The sequence below is a fragment of the Coturnix japonica genome, chromosome Z (assembly GCF_054131305.1).
Source record: "Coturnix japonica strain WE chromosome Z, WE-NBRP24, whole genome shotgun sequence".
NCBI lineage: Eukaryota > Metazoa > Chordata > Aves > Galliformes > Phasianidae > Coturnix > Coturnix japonica.
In genome coordinates, this window is record NC_140702.1 from 60574969 (window position 1) to 60599677 (window position 24709).

Consider the following 24709-nt stretch of genomic DNA (forward strand, 5'->3'; position numbering starts at 1 on the left):
TATGGCAATAAAATAGTATATTACCTTCCAATGCAGCTGAAACTCTGGGTAATTTAGAAAACAATCGTCCTTTGCAGAAACTCAGTCCCACTCCTTATGTTTGCTCAGACAGCTCTAACCCACACCCCAATACACACATACTTAGGCCATCACTTTCAGTTGGTCACCATGATCTCAGCCTACTCTGGCCAGGCTGCCATGGTGATGAGATCCTGCATACCCACAGGAGATACACAGTTTAATAGGATCAGACATGAAGGAACCTAGACTGTAGGGCACCAGGCACAGCAGAGTGCAGTGATCCACACCTGAGAGCAGCTCACTTTGTCAAGTGTTACTGCAAGCAATTTGAGTACAATGTCAAAAGCCATCTGAAAGTCTGTATGAAGACCCAGGCAGCAAATCCTCATTAAACTGCATGTTGCCATACTCTTGCTGTTAGTTGCATCAAAACAAGACAGTTTATGATTGTTGTAAGCTCTTTGTTCCACTACAGAAAATTGTAAACCCAACTAAGCAGCCACTGATGAACCCTTTTTAGCTATAGGAGATTTCCTTGTGTGTCACCTGAAAAAACTATGATAGTATCCTAAGAGGCTCTGGAGGAGTTCTCAAGGTGCTGAGGAAAATCCTCCGAGGCCGGTAGCATTCTCTGACCTTCCTAGGAACTTATAGTCTCAGTAGCCTCATTTCTTCGTTATTAGGATCATCTCATCACAGTTAATGTGTCAAGAGCCTGAGCTCATTCCCTGACATTGTACCAGATAAGATGTGAGGTAAAAGCTACCATCACCAGCTTCTTCCTGGTCTCTGTATTGGAACAAGTCTGGGGGACATCAAATTTGCCACTACTTCCCTCACTGTGGACTGTAGAAATTCCTCTCTTGTAATGGAGAAAATATCACTTCACTCTTGGCAGCTTGATTTTCTTCAAAGAAAACACTGCTGTAGACAGGCTTGTCCCCCAGCCAAGGACCAAAATGGTCCATACCCTTGACAGCAAGTCTTTACTGCACAGCAACCACAGAGCTTTCCTTTTTAAAAGTTCCCAGAAAGAGATTATAGAACACATTAAAAACTGGGGAAAGAAAGGTTATTTTCTTCTTTCATACATTTTAAGGTTGCCTTTTTGTTTGTTTGTTTTTACTGTAAATTTCAGCTGTTATAATAAATGGATTTTGTAGCCAATTATTACAGCTCTTTTCATTTTTTAGGTGACTAAGTGTTCCTCCACAGGAGCAGCATGGATTCAGGTGTCACTTGCTGAACCACAGCTCTTCCTCGCATCTCTGTAGCTCAGCTATGACTAACTTCCAGGCACCAAAGGAATCAGCATCAGAGGGATTTTCAGTGCATCTATCCATGCTTCATCCTGGCTTTTTGATTTCTCCAATGGGAGAGTTTTCATTGGTGAACTTTGAATGGCAGGAAGATGCTGCTGAGGAATTCTTTGTCCTCATTTTACCCCTCAGGCTGGCTCAGACAACAGCCAGATGATGGGCTTTCATCAGTCTGTTTTGTGTGGGTGTCCTACTGTGGTGAGGAAGAGGGTGCACCCTGAGGGACTGGAATGTTATGTTAAAAATAAAAATCCAAAGTTTAAATACCATGAGAAAATTTAAGAGCAATTTTGGAAATAATTTTTTATGAAGCTTTCTGTTTTGATCCTACATTTCTTTTCATTAGATCCCCAGCCATCATTTTTAATGCGACTGTGAAAATCGTAAAGCAAGATTTAGATTTATTCCTGACCCACTGCTCTGATTCAGTGACGCTCACACAAACCCAGAGAGACACCAGTAACTTTAATGACTTTTCACCAGATTCACAGTCATAATGATCAAAGCAGAAGCTGGTCTAAATAATCTGCCTCTTAAAAAATAAATGTATAGTTTCCAAAGCCAGCAGCTCATTCTGAACTACCACCTGCATTACTCTGAGTGAATTTATTCCAGATCTAACTAAGACCAGGATCTGTGCCTGGGACTTCTCTCCTGCAAACTCATCCAATTCTATTCAGAAAGCTATTATCCAATGTGTTAATATTTTTTTCTTATCTTTTCTTACATTGATGAGAAATTAGAATGCTTTCTCACTCTCCTATCTTTCTTAAGTTAACAGGCTGCAATATGGTTTTGTATAGATAGAGCACCCAATATATGGGCAGTAAATTATTCTGAAGCAAATGTTGATATGTGGAAGGCTAGTGACATTTATCATGGTTTAGCCTGTAAATTAATTGAAGCTCTTTAATGTAACCTCTGACAAAATTTGCCTTTTTCTGGACTGTGATCGAAGCATGGTTCTACAGCCTCCAAGCTTATTGACATGAAAGCAGGATTTGGCTCCAGAATCTCAAAATGCAAACAGCCTCTGTGTGGAAGGCATTGTGTTTTCAGATATACTCCAATTTTTCTATGAATTTATCCCTATACTCTTTTCTTTGTCTTTTTTTTTTTTTTCTTTTTTTTTTCTTTTTTTTTTTTTTTGTCAGCTACTATGGGATATAGGAGGAAAACCATCTCTTACATATTTGGAAGAGGGCAGCTGGCAATAAGGAAATTAAAATAAAAAAGTCAGTTTCAGGTACACGCTTGCTGGACAGTCCCTTTAAAATAAACCTACACCAGCTCCATCTTGCCAGCTAGCAGGGTGTGAGTATTGATCAGCGAGGGAAGAAGAAGATTATTCTTTGGCTTAGCCAACACCAAATTGCTGACTAGCAAAAGTGAATGAAGTCTGAGTTGCACCTTCCTGCTCAAGCCTTAGAAAAACAGCTTTACAGTGTCTAAGGTCTTTACTATCTCCGGCTGCTGAGAGCTGAGATTGTAAATTCCATAGGGTAGGATGATAACTTGGCCTACGACAGGGAATACTCATGAGCTCCCTTTGGTGACTCCAGATTTGCTTTCAGGTGGCTGTCCTCTGTTTTTTGGGGGGTTCAACTTTCAACAGTGGCAATGATACAGAGCAGCAGTTAGGGCAGCCAGTGACCACCACGGGCTATATCTGTACTAGATTGTGTACCTGTCATATTCCACACACTTCTGTTTGAGAAGCCTTGTTCTGAAGTAAAGCTTAGGTCATCAAATTTAATCATCATATTTTTAACATATTAAGAAGAAGGGCTGTCTTCACAGTAGCAGTTTCTTTTTTAGTTTGTGTTGGGACATCTGATCCATCTACTTCAACTTGACACAGGGACTAGGATGGAAGGAGAAAGATGGCTCTAAACCACTGATCAAGACTTTTGCTCTTGCCAAATGCAGTGCTTTGGTAAGGACAAAACAAGATATCTTGGTTGCTCATATGAAGATATTCCTCAGTGAGAGTTAAATTTTTGCATCCTTCCATAGTTAGAAAAGCAGAACAGTAAAATCTAAATGGCATGTTAACCCCCCTCACATTCCTACCTTGTGAAGAAAAGTGTCTTCCTCATGAAAAATTAGTCAAGAATCTGCCCTGACACTGTTGTGGCATCCCAGGGATTGTTACAACTCAGTGCAAGAAAAACCCAGCTGTCATAATATGCTCTGTTGGGCTTTATGCTAGCACCAACACTCTTGTAAAAATCTTTTTTTAGTGCTCTTGCTTCTCAGTTTTTTAATCAGTCCTGTTTGAAATTTTCCCCTAGAGCATACACTGTTATGTGCTCTGGAGCTATATTTCTTATCTCATTTCACTGACATATGCCAGGTCCTGAGAGTAGTGGTGTCTGGAGTTAAATACAGGTGGTCACAAGTGGTATCCCCAGGAGGCAGTTTTAGAACCAGTCGTGTTTACTGATGATCTGGACTAGGGGATTGAGTGCACTTGCAGAAGGTTTGCACATGACATCAAGTTGGGAGAAACTGTTAATATATTCAAGTATAGGAAGGGAAAGGATTTGGGGATGTTATTTGACAGCCAACTAAACACAGGCCAGCAGTGTGACCAGGTGGCAAAGAAGGCCAGTGGCATCCTGGCTTCTATAGAAAAAGAGCTGCCCACAGGAGAAAGGAAATGATTGTCCCTGTTCCCAACACTGGGAGAAGGGAAATTAACCTGTGAAGAGTCCAGAGCTCAGGTCTTATAGGGAGCAGCTGAAGGAACTGGGATTGTTCAGTCTGGAGAAGAGGAGGCTCAGGGGAGACCTTATCACTCCCCACAGCTACCTGGAAGGAGGCTGTAGCAAGGTGGGGGTCAGCCTCTTCTTGCAGTTAACTACCAATAGGATGAGAAGTAATGGCCTCAAACTGAACCAGGAGACGTTCAGGTTGCATGTTAAGAAATAGTGGTGGAGTCATCATCACAGGAGGTGTTCAAGAACTGTGTAGATGTGGCACTAAAGGATGTAGGCTAGTGATCGTGGTGGTTATTGGTTGAGGGTTGGACTAGATAATCCTGGAGCTCTTTTCCAATGTTAATGATTCTATGATTCTCTACTCTGAACACCTTGTAGTAGATTTTACAGTATTTTGTGTTAAGAGAAAGGTTACTGAATAGTCATTTTTAATTTCATAGATGAGTAGCTGATTTTCCTCCAAATTTGCAGGCACCACTGGAGTTCTGGTGCATGAGCAGATTGAGCTGTAGCTCCACAGACATCTACCTGAAATTGGGAATATTAGTTTTTGCAGCTTCCAAAGGAGCAACTCTATTTCAAATACACAAGCTTTGAGTGCAGAGCAAATGTTCATGGTCCTATCTCTATATCCAAGCACAGTGTCAGCAGTTCTCACTGATCTGCAACATGCAGCAGCACACCAATGGGCAATATAATATATATGAAAATGAAGGAGGAAAACATATGTGAGGCTTCAGTGATGGTGCAAAGGACTGGAAAATATCTTGTATAGTACATCATTTCACTGGAATTTCTGATTTTCGGGACATTGGTTCTAATATTACTGCAGTCAACGTGTTTAATGTCCCTATAGTGGAATTCCAATGTTAAAAAAGAAAATCTATGACTGCTAGCCAGGAAAGCATGTCTCACTGCTTTTGACTGAGCTAACTGTTTTAGGACCAACCTCTGCCAGCGACAGAGCTTCCAAGTTCTGAAGATGGTAAGTACCTGCTAAGAAAGTCTATTATAAGCCAAAGTCCATGCAAGTTCACACTTAGAATTTTATAAATGCTGTCGCTTGTAACAAAAATTAATGCTGGGGGACAGAAGGCATTATTATCAAATTTTGTGCCTGTCCTTACCTCTGTGTTTAACAACGGTGAAGTGATTTAAGACATCTGCAGGAAAGAGGCTTCTGTTTAGAACCCTTAGTAGCTTTTTGGACTAGCCTGTTGATTGAAACTCACTCTTAATTTAAGGGCATCTCTGCCTTAAATAAATCAGGACAGTAGTAATTGATACTGCTCTGTTGTGCTGAGGCTGGTGCTGTAAGTCTTTCAAATAAAATTAAAAGTCAATAGTGGGACATTTAGAATGGTTTTAAGTGACACATTCATTCTAATTATACCATTTCCACAATTTTAAATGGTCTCTCTTTGGAAAACTGGGCAACATTATCCACTCTAGGCAGCACACCATTCCCCCAGCCCTATGAGCCTGCTGGGATGAAGCAGTGTAAAACTGAAAAAGAAATAACTGCTTCTGGGGATTTCTATGGACATGTGTGTTCTTTCCTCATTAATGCAACTGGGCACTGATAGAGAATTGCATGGGCAGGGATTTCAGCTCCACCAGTAAACTGTTGTATTTTCAAAATGCAACATTTTGTTCCAAGCCCTTTGAGTCCCAGTGCTTCCAAATTCTTACTTCAGAACTGCTGTTGTGCATCAGCTGTTCATGAGCACATGTCACAAGTCCAGGGCTGACTGCTGCCCAGAAGATGTCTAGCAAAGCTGTACAGCTAGTGCCAGCTTTCAGCAGAAGCTTGCACTGTTGGTATAAGGAACAGAAGATTGGCAGTGCATTATATCTGAGACTCTTCTGCCAGACTCCCTCTCTCTGTACAGGGAAGCTGCCATCATCTCAATAAAATCAACCTGTTCAACAGAAAAATAACAAGCCATGCACTGTCAAACAACAGGTGCTGAGGAAATGAAGAAAGCCAGGCTACAGTAGAAGAATCTCCAGCTTCTTCGTTGTTGCTTCTCTATGTGGGGGACACCTTGTGCTATGTAATAAACCTACCAGAGGAGCAAAGGAGACCATCTTCGCATTACAAAAGGAAGTCAGAGCCATTAAACATTACCAAACTGCCATATAGACCGAACCCCAAAACTCCTCAGAGAAGACATCCACCTTACCCTACTCACATCAGCATCTGTACCTAAAAAAGCTCTTCCTTCCACATCAAGATTTTTGGGGTTCTAAAATCCAAATAGCAGCCTTACCTCTCAAAAATACTAACAAAACATCTACAACTAGAGTAAGATTCTCACTAAAATAGCAAGCTTACATCCCTAAGATTCAGAAGAATAGGCTTTGGCCTCTTCAAGAACCTGCTTGGTAGAGTACTGTAAGATAAAGCCCTGGAGGGAAAAGGGGCACAAGAAAGCTGGCCAATCTTTTTTAAGGAACACCTCCTCCAAGCTCTGGAATTATCTGAGAATGGCTTAGCTTGGAGGGGACCTTAAAAGGTGGACCTTCTTGAGCAGGATTTGGACTAGATGGACCCAGAGGTCTATGACAGTCTGAATCACCATGTGATTCTGTTATTCTCTATTACTGCATTTCATATACGTGGGCATCAAGCACTGTCTTTGATCTAAACTACAAAATGGCCATAGCAGCTTTGAAGGGAAAAAAAAAAATGCAATCATTCCTCTGCAGCACTATGAACAAGAAGCATTTGTGCCTCTGCACAAAGGCTGCTACTGCCCATGGGGCACAGGAGATCCTGTGCAGCACCAGAGCCACAACAGGCACAGAAGGACACCTCTGCAAACCATTGTCGCCATCTCATACATAGGGGCCCACCTGGGGCTTTCTTGTACCAAGGTCACTGTTGCGCCCATTATCACCAAATAATGGGATGCGTGAGTCTGTACAGGAAAGGAGCTATGTGGACTTTCAGCCAATTAATTTCAGAATTGATTCCCTCTGCTGCCAGCATCCTCTACAGCCAGCAGGGCTCTTCACTGCTATCCAATGCAATGCACACACCTTTGAAAAATGATGCTTTCAAGCCTGCCCTGTGGTGCAGTAAATTTGAAAGTGCTCTTAATAATAATAAGGATCAACATTGACTTTAATGGTCTTCAAACCCTTCGTGTAATTTCATTAGATGCCCAACACAGATGCAAGCAGGGGTGATGTCATACTTTTCCCTTGCTCTGAAACCTGAGTCAGGCGCCAGAGATAGAAATCAATTTTATTGCCTGTAATCGGATTAAAGTTTCTGGAGGCTGGTGATCGATAGGCGATTGCTGGAGTAATCCAAAAATACAGAAGGTACTTGTGAAGATACAGAATGGCTCAGACTGGGGTGGGGGTCTAGCGGACTGTGTACACAGTTATGGATGCCATTTAGATGCCTGTAAGCACTCTTAATTAACTTGGTCGGTTTGGCATTTAAGAGTTTTCCTGTCAATGCAAATAACAAAAGGTGTGTGGTTTCACAATATCAAGCAACAACACACGGTGGTGGCAATTTCCAGAACTCCCCTTTTTGCTGCAAACCACACTGGAATAAACATCCCATGCAGGCACTAAATCACCATTGTATGGGCAGTCTTACAGTTATCTGTGTGTGTAAAAGTTCCTTCCTAAGCTGAACTCCTGTTGCCTTCCTCTATTTACCACAGTGAGCACCACTGTAGGTCTGAATTTGTAAGCACCTTACCACAGTTTTCTATCTTTGCCAAGATTGGGAACTAGTAGCTGTAACCTTGTGGCATATGTGGATACACATCAATGCAATGACCTCCACTCCACCTTGCAGAGCACAGATCCAGCACATCAAAAAAATATAAAAGAAAAATCAGAACAGTAACAAAAGAGAAATTAGGAAGCTGAAGAAGTCCATGACCATTGACTGCTTTTAACAAGACTTTTTCAATAAGCTGATAAGATGCAATTACCTCATCATCTGAATACTGCAGCAGTAAAATCAATGCTACTTAAGGAGTCTGACAATCAATTAGGTACTCTCTCGATATTTGTGAAAGTCAAAGAAATTCTGTGTAAAACATTGATTCATGCAGAGATATCATTAAAGCACCGCAATACTTGTTCCATAATGGATGTTGAGACAATTAATTTATTCTAACCACAGAATTCTGGCAAAATCAGACCTCTGAACCTTCCTCTTTTTTGGATAAAGCCATTTTATTTTATTTTATTTTATTTTATTTTTTTTATTTTTATTTATTTTTATTTTTATTTTTTTTTTCTTCCTACATGAGAGTTCTTCAGTGGTCTCATCATTGCTGAGCACTCAGCACTCATGAAAGCACAGCACATATCTGCTTAGCAATTTGTTAAGACATAGATGTACACTCCAGTTGGGCTCATTGTATATTAACATCATAACATCATTATCCAGTGGGTAATACTTGACAATACAATTTTGACTTTAGCTCGATGTATCTGACTAGTTAATAGACCTGTTAACATGTAACGAACAAACACCAGGGTCACAGAGACCCAAATCATCAAAAGCATTTAAGTACCTAACATCTTTTGATTGCTTGTGTAGGTGAGCATCTAGCTGCCTTTCAGCATCACTAAATGTCCTGCGATTTATGTACACTACAGATGTCAAGCACAGGAATAGATTGCTCTGAAAGGTTGCAGAATCACCATATTTCAAGATTTTTTAAGAGCAGATTAGACAAAGAACTGCCAGCAATAACCTGGGCATTGTTGCTCCTATTTTCCAGCCAGAAAAATGAGCTACATAACCTCTTGAGGCACTCCAGCTCTGTAACAGTTCAGAAAGCCCCTGATACCCATGTCACGATTTTCTGATTCTATAGAAAATCTGTCAGAGCTTTTATCAGATGTTTAGATAGGTATTCAGTATTAATTCTGTCATAGCAATCATATCTAGGGTAACATGGATCAATTTTATTTCTGGTATGGTTTGGCTTTCCTGAAATTATATGAGGGAGGAATTTAGTTCAGCATTTGGATAATTAATAATCTATCAGCACCTTACATTAAAGTGCATATTGAGTTATTCTACCATCATTTAAAACAGTGGCATCACTAATGAGACCATTAACTATAGAGATCATCAAATCACACTGGATTCATGTTTTCATTATTTCTATCTAGGGTTAGTTTTTACCTCAGTCAGTTAATAAATGCCAGGGTGATGCTGGCACAGAAAATATGCATCTCTTAGTTCTCATTAAGATGTCAGGAAGAAAGGTAGTAAATAGACAGATGTGACTGTTTTGTATCACAGGGTCCTGCCAGACAGAGGAAAACTAAAAGAAGTACTCTCATTTAGAACAGGATACATACCGTTTCTTTTGGCATGTTATTTCTGAAACTGAGATGTACCAAATTCAGAAGCTAATTAGGACTTTTTTTCTGGAAAACACATCAGCTCCTGCTGGACTTTAAATACACACGTAGCTGCACTGAAAACAATGGCTAAATTTAAGCTCACACCTGAGCACTTGCCTGACAGATTACCATGGCTCCTCAAGTGTGATTACAAACACAAATCTTACTGCAGCTCCCTGACAAATTAACAAAGCTTGAAAACCTTTGCAAGTTGAATTGGGTTGTAAGTGAGTTTGAGGTCAAACATAGGAGTTCCCAATGGAAGCACCATTACAGATTAGTTGAACACTGGACCAAAATGTCAAAATTTTCTTTAGCTTGGGATGCAAATTTTCAGACTGAAAAACTGAGATAGCACAAATTGAAATGAAGATAATCTGTTGCAAGAGAAATAGTGAAACTTTTAAGGCAAGGTTTAGAAATGATGTCATGCTGGGATGTTCTTGATATTGCATCTCTAATAAAAATGAAGTAGACTTTGAAAGATGAAAATGACACCTCAGTGCATCATATTATGTGCCAGACTGGCAACATGGAGTTGGTTTTATCTAATTAGGCATCAAGCCCATTCTTCACTGACACTTAAAAAGACTAAATACTAAGAGATCAAGAACACAGCAGCAGTCAAGATAAAGAACAATCAAATCCCTGCAGTACAGTCTGTTGCTTTAAATTACCGCAGCATACCCCAGCAGTGACACCAGGCAGGTGAAATGAAGTATTCTCTTAGGTTTACCAAAAGAAAAAGGACCAAAAATGAAAAAAAAAAAAATTAAATTAAACTAAATTTAAAAAAAAAAATCATCTGTAAAGAACAGAAGCACCAATGGCAATAGTCATGTGGCCCCTGGTAGCATCATACAAGTTCAGACTCAGTCTCTGTCAAGCCGTTTGCATCAGTTGTATCCTGACTCTCGAGCTTGCCTCTGGTTCATTTCTGCTCCTTCCACATTGCACCTGATCCCCTACCTTCTTACCACTTTGCTCACAGTAAATAAGGCCATCTGGTTAGCATACTTCCTCTTTTTTCCATGCACCTCACAACCCTGTGTGTTCATCTTTAGGATGAGAAATGCTTTCAGAGATATTGAACAAATGTATATGTCTGTTACAAAGTGCAGAAATTCCAACATTTGGAAGGGGACAAGTGGGGGAGAGAAAAAAACAGAAATAGGGTACTGTCCAGGTATTTCTCTTTCCAATCCCATTTTTCTTTTCTCCTTCCCTCTTTATGACCTGCATAAGTAAGGAATCAACAAGGGCTCTTACTGACCTGAAGGCACATAGGTAGAGACTTTGGAAAGGATCACATTTCCTGTATTTCCTTGCCACATCACAATTTCTCAGAGCAAGCTCCAGCCTCAGTGACATTTTCCGATGATATGAAGCAGCAGCAGCAATGTCCCCCTAATGAGCAAGAAGGTTCCCTGCTGCTCCCTGTATGCAGCACTGTCCGTCTGTGTTTCATGGGCTAGTAACATGAGATAAACTGACTAATTCTAACATCTTCCGTGTGATTTCATTGTTGATACCAGCACTGGCACAGACAGAGCAGGACCTGTTTGGTCCTTGTCACTTTGGCAGGTGACACAGGACATGGTATATTCATACAGCCCCACAGTCAGCAACAGAACTCCTTATTTGATGCTCCCTGTAACATAGTGTTTCCCTATCACACTGCAGAAACTTCAGTAGGCAACACATATATGCATCACATTTTCAGTCAGCTATTGGGAACAAGGCCTCCTGCAGACCAAGGGAGAGTTACATGTATATAGGCCTGGATTCCCCACCCTGAGTCACTCTCAACCACTGATTTGCTATAGCTTCTCCAGCAGCTGTTAAGCAAGCACCTTGCAGAGAAACAGTAATAATACAAAAGATAGGAGGGGAGGGAAGGGATGAATATATATGAGATATAGGTGTTTTCTGCTAATAACAGACTTTGCTACTAAAGAAGTTAATATACTCAAGTTTTTATTACTAATTTTCAGGCCTAATCTAAAGGCGCAGTGAAAAACTGAGTGTTACTAGTCAGACTGTTTACATACCAAACAGTCCACGTGCCAGTATCATGTAAAAATTAATTGCTTCATTAACCTCAAACAAGGTCAAATGGAAGAACCAAGGGGCACACATTTTCCTCCTCTGTTTCTGCAGAAGTCACTCCTGTTGATGTGAGAAAGTGCAATGAGTGTGCTAAGAGCAGTGTGAAGATAGTACTGCCATGCCTACAGGGATGATGAAAGCACTCCAAAACATGCAAGTTCCATTATTACAAAGTGGGTTCATATAAGCTTTAGAAAACTCTTCCAGAGAAAGATCTCAGCCTGCTGAAATCACATAGACTCTCAAGGAGCATGGGACTCATCTTCAGAGTTCAAGCTCACAACTTTCTTGGGCATTTCCTGGAAGGCAAGCTAAGCAATGATAGAAGAATGAAGCTACTCTGCATTCCCACTGAATTCAGGCTACATCCAGATACACTTTTTATGCCAGGACCTTCCCCCTCTATAACACAGACTTCCTGTCTGTCACCAGGAAGGGGACTGCAGCACCCATAGAGTTATTCTTGGGTTCATGTCCTAGTCTCATCAGTGGGGCAGAAGCAATTAGATCTTACTATTAATATAAGTGATTTCAACTAAAAAAGCAGAAGAACATTTAAAAATTAAGATTTCAAATAAGGATTCACTGTAAGAAGGTAGTTTTATGTGCTGAAGACACTCAGTTGTCATTCTGGTGGCTGTCACTGCACACGAGATGGGCTGGCAGCACTTTTAACACACTCTTTTTAACAGTACTTATTTCTCCTGGGTGTGAGCCACATTATTGTTCCTCACACCATGAGCAGGGGAAGACAACATGAGAAAATTCTGCATTATAATTCCTGGGCCAACTGAAATCTGAAATGCTGACAGCTGATCAACAGTAACAGTAAAGCCCAACAAGGAGTGATAATTGGAACATAAATAGTAATTTTGGTCATGATCAGCAGTCATGTGTTCAGACATTGGACTAGAGGAAAATTGCAGGCTTCTGCCCACTGCCCATTGGGTGGCCATACTGAGCAGAGAGACACTTAGCATCGTTACAGCATCCCAGACAGACTCATAGTCTGCCATTCTCATCCAGGGAAAAGATGGTCTTTGTGCCAATGGGGCTTTCCATATTTGACATTTCAGAGCATGTAGTATCAGACAGCTCAAGGCAGAGGGTGGGAAGTTTACTATCAGTGTCTGGAAGAGTTTAGACAGATGTTGCTTTCCACTGCATTTCTGAAAGTTTTGACACATCAAACTTGTGCAGAATGTTATCTCCAAAATACTGACCGGGACTGTATCTGTGGGTAATTTAGCTTCAAATAGATAAAAGATTACAGCAAAGAGAAAAAACTGGCTGACCCTATGTTTATGGTGGAACAGACCAGACAGAGTGGGTGTAGTGCAATAGACATCATGAGAAGCTCTCCAGGAGTGAGGAAAGTCCTAGAGCAGTTCAGAGGCAAATGTTGCAGAGAGCCCCATATGGAGGTAACAGAAATAACTTATCCATCTCATCCCAGGGGAGGGAGAAAAGTTTGGTGAATTCCTGCAGGTCTTCTCAGGCTTGCAGATCATCACATTAATAGAAAGACCATACGATATTAAAACCATACCATGTTAGTATTTGCACGCATCTTTTTGAAGTCAGATCTGGAACAGAAATCTATTTCAGATAAGATTCCCAGAATGCTGAGACTTTACCTCAACATGTCTCACTTGAAAGGACTTGAAACACTTGAAAGGACCACGCTGTATCTTAATCTCCTAGAAACCTTCTTGCTATATGATGAAATGTACCCTTTCACCTAGTCTCTGTGTAGTTCCTATGGCTCTCCCTCTGTGACATTCTGAGTTCACACAGATTCCACCTAGCTTGGACCCCCAGTGCAAGCAGATTCACACCTCTGGATGGTATTGGCAGTACCTGGCAGAATATTTGGCCTGGACTCTGTACTCCCTTCCAACTTAATTTCACATCCCTGCTATGACCACTTTTTTATGAGAAGACAAAGATTGTCAAAGGTGAGCATACTGTGATTCTATGATTATTAACATAAATCAAATGACAAGTTCGGGGAAAGTACATGGCAAGAAATCATTTTGTGTCAAAACATATCAGTGATTTGACTTTATAAACAGTCTGGGGCTGGAAGGAATGCTGTGTCCTACCATAAGACTTAAGTAAGGGAGAAAATGAGAAGTTTAAAACAAGTATTTTCATAGAAAGACTAGGAACAGTGCTGCAGGAATTCCCAGAGAGGTCACAACCAGAATAGGGCATGACAGTCCTACTTTATTTCTCACATACATTTCAGTTTCCTTGAAAGGCTGAAATGATTCTTGACCAGATATTTATTAAAGAAAGGTTTTTTTGTTGTTGTTGTTTTAATTGACACAGTTGTTTGGTTTTTTGTTGTTTTTTTTCTGGTGCTAATGAAATCCTCTTCATGATTAATTAAGTATCCTGATATTTGAAGTTCACTGATGCTGTGGTATTATATAGATAGCACAGAAAATTACCACTTCAGGACAGATGGTGCAGTGGTGTTGATGAGTAACAATTAAGCCCAATCATTAAGTGCTCTTCTGCTCACTGAAGACATTCACTGAAGACATGTACATAGACTTTTTAGATAACCTTTTACATGCATAGAGGAATTAATGAAAGGGACTGTAGCTGAATAATGACTTTTGGTTCTCTTTCATAAGTGTTAAATAAGTTTTTTATAGCTGATCTTCTTTATACTTTTAAAGTATTTGTAACTATAAATTTGAGGGCCATATGCATTATACGTGACCATGAAGTTTCTAATTCTGACCAACTAGATTAATCAAATATTTAAAACTCTGTATCAAAGGAACTCCACGAAGTTATTCCCAGCTCCATTCCCCAGTGGGGCAAATGTGTTCTTGTTTTGGCAGAGTATAAATTTGGTAACCTGAAAAGTGAGGATGATTTGAAATAGTAAAGATGATTTAATAAGATAAACAAGGACATTTTGTATTTCTTCATTAGAAGAAGAAGAGAATAGTGACTCAAATGTGCTATCGCACTGATAGCAGCAATTCATTACAGATTTGAAATACAATAAAACCCATCAGACTCCTAGAATAATGAGAAGCACCTCTGTGCCAGGTGGAAGCTTGCTGCTCATAGGCCTGACCACAGCAAGGTAGAAATACAGGTCTTCATATACCTTCTTTAACTCACCTCACAGACTCTGTCCTTAAATCAAATATGGAGCCCCATTTCCGGCCTGTGATAAGGTTCCTTCCACAGACTGAATGTTGTGCCCATCTGGAGTCCTCCATAGCAGAGGCTCTGTGGAAGCACTGAGGAGTCAATGTAGTCACCTGCTGCAGCAACTGCAGTGATGCTGAGAGCAATGGAGCTGACCCAAGCCCCAACATTTACAGCCCTTTGCTTTCATCAGGATGTGCAAAAAGGCAGGTGAATGAGGCAGCCAGGTCCTGGCTCTATCATTTGTATCCAGAACACACAGAGACAAGAGTCACTGAGGCTTGGATATAGGTAGGCCTGAAATTTGGCCCCAGCACAGGGGCCGAGCACTGGAGTCACAGACTCCAAAGAAGATACAGCCAGAGAAGCCAAATATTGCAGAAATAAAGACTGCATTGGCAGAATGTTGAAAAGTTGTACCTGAACAAATTTATACCAGAAAACAGGGCCCGTCTGCAGCCTGGATCAAATGGCAGAGAGCAGAGCGCTGCCTGCAGGCACCTGCAGAGCACTGGGAGGAAAAGCAGGACCCAGCAGAGCAGGGTGTCTCAGGGCAGCTCTGAAGGGAATGTCAGGTTGGACTGCAGGTTCTCTGCAACTAGTGCATTTAATGAAAGAGGCAGGTCTGAAGTTAAAGGTTCCACCAAACCACTGTGTTCTGGTAACAGGACGAAATACTGCTGGAGAAAGCTGTGTGAATACAAAGCTGGGTGAAATATCTGTCCAGATATTTGCAGATAGTAGCAGAGTTGCAGTTGCTTCAAAGATTATAGTGACAATTCATCACCAATTTTCTGATGAGAGTCTGTAGCCTATGACAGGGTCATGCTAACCCGTTGCCCTCTTATCCTGAGATAAAAGCACATATGATACCAAAGGGGGAAGAAAGCATATGTTAAATAGCTAACTTGTGCCTTGCTATTATCCTCCTCCTTCCTACATAATAATCTCCTCTTCTCTATTTATATTCACATCTATATTTAATGCTCACTGAAGACTACAGACTTGTGTTTGATGTTCAGCTGAAGACATGATTCATCACAATCCTCATTTTTAGTAATGGAAAAAGGCTGTGGTAGAAAAAAAACAGATGAGACTGCTTTTCATCTTGGTAGCCATGTAACCTTTTCGTGAACTTGGAAAGTCATACAAAGAATGGCAGCCTCAGCCTATCGTGGATGATTCACAAAGTTTTCTGAATGCTGCATGATCTCCCCTAGCAGTATCTGATCTCTCCTTCTTTAAAGAATGCTTGTTAAAAACAGACAGTAAATCACCCATTCCTTGACCTACTATTTCTGTTGTTGTTTTTCACATGAGATGTAAAAGACGTTCTATTTATTATAAAAAGTTTTGGGGTTGGTTTTTAGTTTTGTTTTTATTTTTTTTAAACAGATGTTATCTGTAGACCTAAGAATGAAAACAAGGGGCATAGGTCAATTATTAACTTGTTTTTCATGCTCAGCCCGGCAGTCAGAGCCACCAGTGTTATGATTCCCAACCAGATGGTAGGAGAGCAGTGTGGCAATCCCTGCAAGGCTACCAAAAACAACCCTCCAAGAACCACCTAATGCAGAGTCACTGTGTGCAAATAACCTCTAACACAGACCTACAGTACAAAATAATCTAGTACTCTTTCTTATGAGAATAACTGGAGCACCAGCCCATTTTTTGTCATGGGATACATGTGTTCAGATTCTCCTGTACATTCTTGCATCTTGTACCACGGAGGACTCGATGTTCCCAGAGTTAAAAGTCCTCCTATGCACAGAAGCTAGTGGCTAGCTATTACGCAGTCGCAACTTGATAAATCTCCTTGCACAGAAAATGTATTTACCTCTGTCTTTTCCAAAATAGCTAATTTGCCTTAAAATAACTAATATCAGCCTGTAAGACATCAGACATAACTGGGTTAGATGACACTATAATTTAAGGATATAATTTAATTCTAACTTTTAATACCGAGAAAAAGATTGAAATTCCACTGAAATATGTGAATTCATTAAACTGATGTTTTTTTCATCTTTCAGAATGTGTTTCTTTCAGAAGTAAGAAGTAGTACAAATGACCTCCAAATTCACAGTTGCTCTTAGGGCTATAACAATTTCATTTTAATTAAAAAGCACCATGCATTTCTAAGTAAAAGACAAAAAAGCTTCCTTCACCTCTCTTGTTCCTGGTTTCCCTAGTGAGATTCAGTCACAGGGAACTGCTTATGGACAGCAAACATCTCAGGACCTCTTTCCAAGCAGAGTGCCATTCCCACTTTCTCTCTGCCTCCCAGCAGCCTAAGCTCTCCCCATCCCTTTGTACTGCCATCTGCGTGCCTGGCTGGTAGGTCAGGAATGTGGCACCTGGGTGAGCAGCTGTGAGGCTCCAAAGGGAACTGTCCATGCAGAATGGCCCTGAAATAACTGCTAGGAGTCAAGGAGGCCACATGAAGGCAACTGCCAGTTCTCTCTTCCTTTCACCAGTGTGGCCACCACATGAAGGACAGCCTGCCCCACACACCTCAAAAGATCTTCCCCTGGACTCAGGAAGAGATTGAAAACAGAAGGGTGGGGAACAGGTGCTGCTCTGTTTTTCTGCTATCCCCAGCCGTCCCTACATCCCTATGCAGTGATTGAAACCCATTTACCTCCTTGTTATTTGTGCATTACAATTGTTTGTAAATGCCATTTTTTCTTTAATTACCCTTTTCTACATATACATGAGAATGATAGAATAAAGAACAATCCAACATTGCAATTGAATTACAAAAGCACTGCACATGGCTGTTCTATTAACTTCATAGCAGTGATGTGTTATAAAATGCAAAGTGCAGAAAAGGGGGTAATAATTTGTTTATAAATATGTTAATTAGGTAGAGCAAATGCCATACTGCCTGAGAAAAGAAAATCAGTGATTGCAAAGTATGCCTTCTAGCATGGATTTCACAGGGCAAAATGTAGTTAATAAAACTACCTTTATGCTTTGTATTACAGCTTTTTAGCATAAATAGCTAATAACCAATTTACATTAATGGTATTGGCACAAACGTAAATTAGGGTCTTTTTGTTTGTATTGCTGAAGTGCAATTCTATTGCGAGACAATTGTATTTGGCCATTTCATTAACTGGAGAGATCTAAGAAAGAGATACAGTCCTGGGGCCTGCCCAAGGAATATTAATATGGCAAAGAAATCACACCACACACCTGGCTGCAAGCTGGGGCCTCAAACAAACAAGTGCTCTGAACCCATGGCCTGTCTTCTGTCACCCATACAGGCACACACCACAGCTTCAGGAGGCTGGTGGTGTCCCACGTTGGGCTAAAAACTCTTGTGCAGCTTTTTGCAATTTCAGTTGCATTTTTTATTTGAATCACGAGCACCAAGGTATTGTGCTACCACTCCACTAAAGAAAAGGAAAAAACAAAAGATAGAGATGCATAAACCAAATCTGGAGTCATTCACTGGAAAGAGGGGGCTAACTTTGGGCCAGCACTGCCTTACTGGCACAGGCCATGCCGTAGGCTTGGGTACCAACCTCAGCAGTGGAAAGGTGATGAGGTGTGGTGAGGACAGAAATGAGGTTGTCTTCTCCCTGACATGGCCACATGAAAGAGTCCAGCACTGCCCTGTTAACCTGCAGGCTTGCATTCCTGAACTGATTTAGAGCCCCCCCCCCCCCCCTTCACTGTGGTGGAACCTTACTCCTATACCTGAAAGAGGGGCTGTATATCTTCTCAGGTGTAGGAATTGATGTGGAACCTTGCAGGGGATTTACACCACAACTTCTCTGCATTCCCAAGATAATAGCTTTCCTGCTTGACACCTAGAAAAAGAGACCATTGCAGCAAAATGAGTTTCTTTTGAGTTAGGTGGCAGGTGCAGAAAGTGCCTTTACAGCCCTCTAAATCAGTGTTTCGGTTAGCCAAAGATCAAATGTAAATGTTGGCAAATTACTGGCAGCGCACATGAAAGGCACACAATCTCATCTGCTGTAGCAATAGAGGCTTTCCATTTCAGGCCTCATTCATCTGGGACCTTTCATATTCACAGGGTCTTTCTTTAGTCATGCTATGTAAGCACCTACTGTATACACTGAAAGCCAATTTTCCCATACACTTGTGTGCTGCTGGAGGAACAATAAATCATGAATCTATTTCCAATTTCATTACCCTTTATACGATATTGATACAATAGCATCCTTTCCCTATATCTACTTGTTTCCAAGATAAAGACGAGGAGAAAAGCATCTTCTCTTTGTACAAATCAGCAGTTAGCTGTTCTGTTTTTCTTGCACCAGTACAGAACGTGACAGACATTTTCTCCAGCAAGATTTTGGGAAAGGGACACATGTATTGGTCCTCTGTTATTTCACTTCATGGTGTGGAATAAACCAGGCTGAATTTTGCTACCATTGACACCAGTAGAACATATACAGAAATCCGGAAAGAATAAAATTTGCCCCTTTGAAGATGACTGGTCATTTTAAGAAAATCATGATCTGAACATGCTTATATGCATATATTCCTCCGTCACAACTCCCCCTCATACTCAACAAGCAATATCATTTTAGCAGATCAATAGAATCTGAGCAGATCTCTGCCTTATATTTATCCTGCTTTGCTATAAACCAAGAATAATTTCATTAAGGTTCATCAATTTCTAGTGGGGCAACACCAGAGCAAATAAATTCAGAATCTGGCTTCATGACTTCTGCAGTCTCTGTCCACTAACAGCATGGAGTATAATGAACTAAGTAATCGTGGTAGGCAAAATACTGCATACACAGTATTAAAGGTAGTTAAAAACATCAAGATAAGTGTTGTGAATAGCCAGGACTTAAAAGCAGCAGAAGAGGAAATTCACTTCTCTTCAGATCTATCACCTGGAGACAGAGACTGTCATATTAGATCAGCGCTCCAAGCTGATTCTGGCTTGGTAGTTACTTACAGTAGTTACTGTCTGGTTGCAATTAGGTGGATAAAGTAAAAGACTTCATAGATTCACTTCCATTCCTAAGCAACTATACCAAAGCTCCAGTTGGCTTATGTGGCTCTCATGCATATTATGAGCCATACAAACACCAAATTGAGGTAATTATGATTCATGTTAAACTTATACAGTCCAATTCAAATCCCATTATCTAAATACAAAGATTCCCAGGGGGTTCTGTGAGGTTTGGATCAGATCTACAATGACAAATGCCAAGTTTGTAGGGCCAAAATGAGCTGACTACACCACTGTAATTTCAGCATAACTCTATTAAAGTCAGTGGGGCTACTCTGATTTATGAGAGTTGAACAGAGTGAATTTAACCATTAGTGATCTGTACAAGAATACAGCAAGCTTCCCATTCTATAGCAGCTCTAAATTTTTTGTTGTTGTTGTTCCAAAAAAAGCCCTAATAATTTTTTTTCTTTCAGCTGTAGCTGTTACATGTTCTCTTGATGGTTTAATGAGCTCATTATATCTTCTAGTAAAAATATTTCTTATGATCTACCATGGGACAGAAAAGCTCTTAGTACAATGTAGCCTTTGAGTCAAACAGGGATCTTACTCACACTTCAGCAGTGTTCTATTCTCACTTGACTTCAGTGATGCTGCCTGAGAGGAAACAAGAAAAGGATTTGGTCAATTATGTATGTAAAATTTTTATAGAACTTGCTTGAAAGTGACAGAAGCAACCATTAATGAAGGCTAATAGGAAGGTTCTGAGGTACAGGAATAACATTTTACGACTTCACAGTAAAGGCAAGGATGGGTATACTAGAAATGAGTGATCACAAGAACCACAACCCAGTATGTCACAGCACACTTAGCAGTATGTGGCTACTGATAACTCTCACACACCAGTATTCCTATATGAACATTACAGAGCTTTATTCTGCTTCTGTGGTGTTGGTTCATGTTTAAAAAGAAGGTAACACTTGCTAATTGGAAGCACTCAAGTTGTTAAAATGCTAGGTAAAACAGTGCTTGTGCAGGGAGGCAGCTTGGGTGACAGAGAGCTGCTCAGTGCTTCCCTGCTCTCAGTGCCCACCTCCCCACAGCGAGAGGAAGGAGAGGCAACAGCAGACTGTCTGTTATAGGGGTGTTAAGCCTGATGGTTTTTCTGTCACTGAGAACAGCTCTGTTCCCACAAAAAAGGACAACACATCCAGCCAGCCTTCCCAGAAAAGCACTGCTAACAGATGAGGTTCAGAAAAGTTAGGTTGCTGAGTCAATGCTTCCTATGGGCTGCCCGAAGCTTTGAAAGCCACTTCTTAGGAAAAGAAGTGCATATTCTATAAAACTACCTTAATCTACATTCCCTTTTAAAAAGGTGTTTTAAAAAAAAAGTACCAAGGCACAGATTTAATAGCTCAGATTTAGTCGGTCAGAATCAAGGGCAGGTACAGAGTAGCTATTAAAAAAGATCAATCAGCATGCACATCAAACCCAGCGGAGGTGGGTGAAATGATATATGGTGTAGTTCACACTGCCACATTTGCCCACAGTCACTGCATTTCCAGCACTATATCCTAACGTAACTGCTTTTTAAAAATGCTCTAGAAGAGGGAAGTGTGAGAGAAGCTATATAAAACCAAATTTTGCTCTGTTCTATTTAAAAGTTAAAGGCATCAGTAAAAGAGAATAAATATCACTCCTTTCTTTATGCAGATGGGAAAATCCATCACAACATGATTGATAAGCCTAATTCCTGAGGCAGTCTTTGGTGTGCCATTCTGCACACTCTCCAGCATGGTTGCTGGTCCCCAGTCCTCCCTGTGGAGCAAGAAGCCTGCCATGCTGTTTAGTGCAGGGAGCTGCAGTGTGTACTCCAATGTTCCTGCCCTCATGGGCAGCCCCAACCTCCCAAGCACAGGGCAGGATCCTTATCTGCCCACCTGAGCTGAGTTGTTTGAGGACCCGTGTGTCCTTTCACCCAGCGGAAGGCACAGGAGTGTTGGAGCAAGAGGGCAGTTCTTGATTGTAGGTTTCAAAACACTGCTGCTCTGCTATGTTGGGTGCCTGAGTATGTCACTCCAAATATGAATTCCCTATGAGACAGTCGCTCTGTTCTCCTTACAAGCCCAGAGTTGACAATGAAGTGAGGTATATTTCTGTCTGCTAAGATAGAGATTATGAAAAACTTCCCCACACACACAACTTGCAGAAATCAAAGGTAACTGGGAGAAGGAAGATCTGCTGGACTGGCTGCTGCTGGGTGAAGGGTATGTGCTCAGGGCCACTCCTCAGGGATGGAGTGGGCCAGGCTGCCACACACATCATTCACATGCATCACATCTTCATAGCTGAGCCTTACAGGCAAACTTGTCCTCTCATCCAAGGGTTGTTCCAGAAAATTTTGGTAAGCTACATTTCCTGGAGCCATCTCTGGTCATCAGAAAATTGCAGCCACTCAAATCAGTGACCACTGCTGCTGCTTACTGCTAAGAGAGGAGTGAACAGTCCCATTTTTGTTCAAGGAGATGGTGGAAGAGCAGCCAGGAGATATGATGCAGTGCACAGAAAATGTGTCACATCTGTCTGCAAAGGCTCTAGTCAAAATGCACCAAAGTTCTTCTAGCTGCTTGCTGCTTCCACCCACATTTCCTCATGAGGAAATGCGTGGTGAAAATGTAGACTTCCTTCCATACATAGCTCTGTTTAAAAGCACAGTTCCCAAAGACAAAAGTGTTTGCACACTTCCAGCTGGCAGACCAAGTGCTTTGCCAGATCACATCAGGCCAATAAGGTGAATGCATTCACATGTTATCAGTCTGTTCATAAGACTGTCCCTCATCTCCACTAAGTGTCTCTTTAAAAAGCATTGCAGGAAAAATGGTATAATTGTTAGCACATGAATTTCAGAATTAGGATTTCCTGGCCTTCAATAGCTCTGTGGTCTTCAGCAAATCACTTAATACTTTCCTGGCAATTCTTCATTCTTTAGAAAATGTAAGGATAAAGATGCTTCCCCTTCCCCTGGCAGGTTGTGAGGATAAACGCAGCTCACATGCTAAGGTGTTGAGATGCTGTGATAATGTATGTGTCATAAAAAGGAAGTATCTTATGAATACATAAAATAAGACAGAAAACAGGTTAGACTTCAAGAAACAGCATGTGTCAGTCTGGCAATGTACAGTCATTCTTTTCTACAGCTTTCTCCTTTTCTGCCATTATGGACTAAAACTATGGCTTACTAGCATTTATTCACTTGTCATCAAAGCAACAGTCGTAAGTCAATAGCATAAAAAGCTTCACACAAGATCTTAACTGTGCACTAGAAATCTATGGTAAAGTCTCCCTGTTGTAGGCTGTTACATAGAGGCCAAAGAGCATGGGGCATGTTTGCAACAGAACTGACTTTATGTCATGACCCTGAGGAAATCTCCATGTCAGAAAGGTGCTTTTGTTGTGGAAAACAGGATTACCCTGAGTTCATCTTCTTACCATGAAGGATGGGTCCAAAATGCCCTAGTTTTGGAGGAAAGTTTTAGGCTTGTTTTGAAAGACAAACAATGCTGGAAGTCCACAGCATTCTAGGCAGACTGAAAGATCCTCCAGTAAAATCGGTAGTCTGTCAAAAGCAACCTCAGGTTGCTTGAACCTTGGACCTTTGTGTCCAAAAATTCCCTCTGGGTTTGGTTCATTACTTATTTACCCAGGTAATGCTGAGCTCCTACCATGCTCTAAGTATTCTGCCCATTGCAGAATCTCTTTCTATGACCAGAGTCAGAATTTGACCTAAATAGAGCAAATCTGTATCATGAGAAACAAGAAACAGAATAACACAGTGAAGAAAACACTATTTCTACTGTGCATGATCAGACATGAATACCCACATTCAGATGGTTCTTGCAGCTTGATCAGAACACAGACTAAACTCCTCTAAATACATTACCTCCATGTTATACCCTGAAATAAAGCAACATTTTTACTTGTCTTCTCAGTAGTAGATCCACCCAAGCTAGAAGAAAGTAACAGCAAAAATAACACCTCAGGAAAAAAAAACACTTTCTTCTGATTCTCTGCTCATAGCAAGACAAAGAGTGACATTCTCTTGGGAAACATGAATTTGCATCAATTCCTTTCTTAAAAATGAGAAACACTTGAAAATAGTGTAGCATCATTTTAAAACAGACATACGCAGCCACTCTTCCTGTTTCCCTTAGGCCTATATCATTGCGAAGCTATGAGGAAGAGGGAAGAATTCTGCCCTATGTAGGAAGGCCATGTCTCCTGGCCTCATGTCTAGCATTTCTATAAAGCACAGTTGTGATTACCTTTATACTTTTTACTCAGAACAAAAGCTGAAAAAATGCAAGCATATGAGTCCTGTCCCTCATTCATGTGATAGCCTGCTTAGTCTTTCTGGAATTTTTAAGAGAAACTTTCAAGAAGTTTCATGTCTACTTTCACTGTCTCTTTAGCATGCACAACTATCAGGAGCCCTGACTCAGTAAGACTTACTATTTCTCCCTGAAGATGTTCTAGACAAGCATTCTGATGTTCTTGTTTGTGTTTGTGACTGAAAGTGTAATGTCCCTTGCTGACAGTGTAAATCATTAAAGTTTAACCATCAAAACTGTTTTCTCCTCATAGTAATCTTTGGCTAAACAAGTCAGTCTGACAACTCAGGAAGACTGAGATTTTTACAGCCTGCTTGCACACATTCACACAAAGTGGACAGCAGTGAGTGAGATTTTTACTTCAAAATCACATCCTTCTTACAGCAACATGGACAAATTCAAGCATCTTTCCTTTCTCTTCAGATGTTCGTTGTAGTATGGGACCAGTGGGATGTCATCCAAATTGATCCCCATGACAAAACTTCACCATGACTCCTCTGGACATCTACAGTGACTACTGGGGTGTTGTCCCCCCATCAACATTTGAACTAATGATGACAAATCCAACATTGTAAGTACATCATTCAAAAGGTAATTTGGTCCTCCAAGAAGGTCAGGCATTTGGATCTTTGTTCTTGA

At 40.8% G+C, this 24709-nt stretch overlaps 1 long non-coding RNA gene across 3 annotated transcripts in view; it reads right to left on the minus strand.

Moving 5' to 3' along the window:
• The window catches only part of LOC146754119 (uncharacterized), a 72641-nt gene that overhangs the window by 19035 nt on the left and 28897 nt on the right, over nt 1-24709 (minus strand). For 2 of the 3 annotated variants that reach the window (XR_014939755.1, XR_014939754.1), the window contains 2 exons: nt 20297-20339; nt 18449-18561 (listed from right to left, as the gene is read on the minus strand). This is a non-coding gene — a long non-coding RNA (uncharacterized LOC146754119). The remainder of the gene's footprint in view (nt 1-18448; nt 18562-20296; nt 20340-24709) is intronic. The other variant, XR_014939756.1, reaches the window with a different exon arrangement.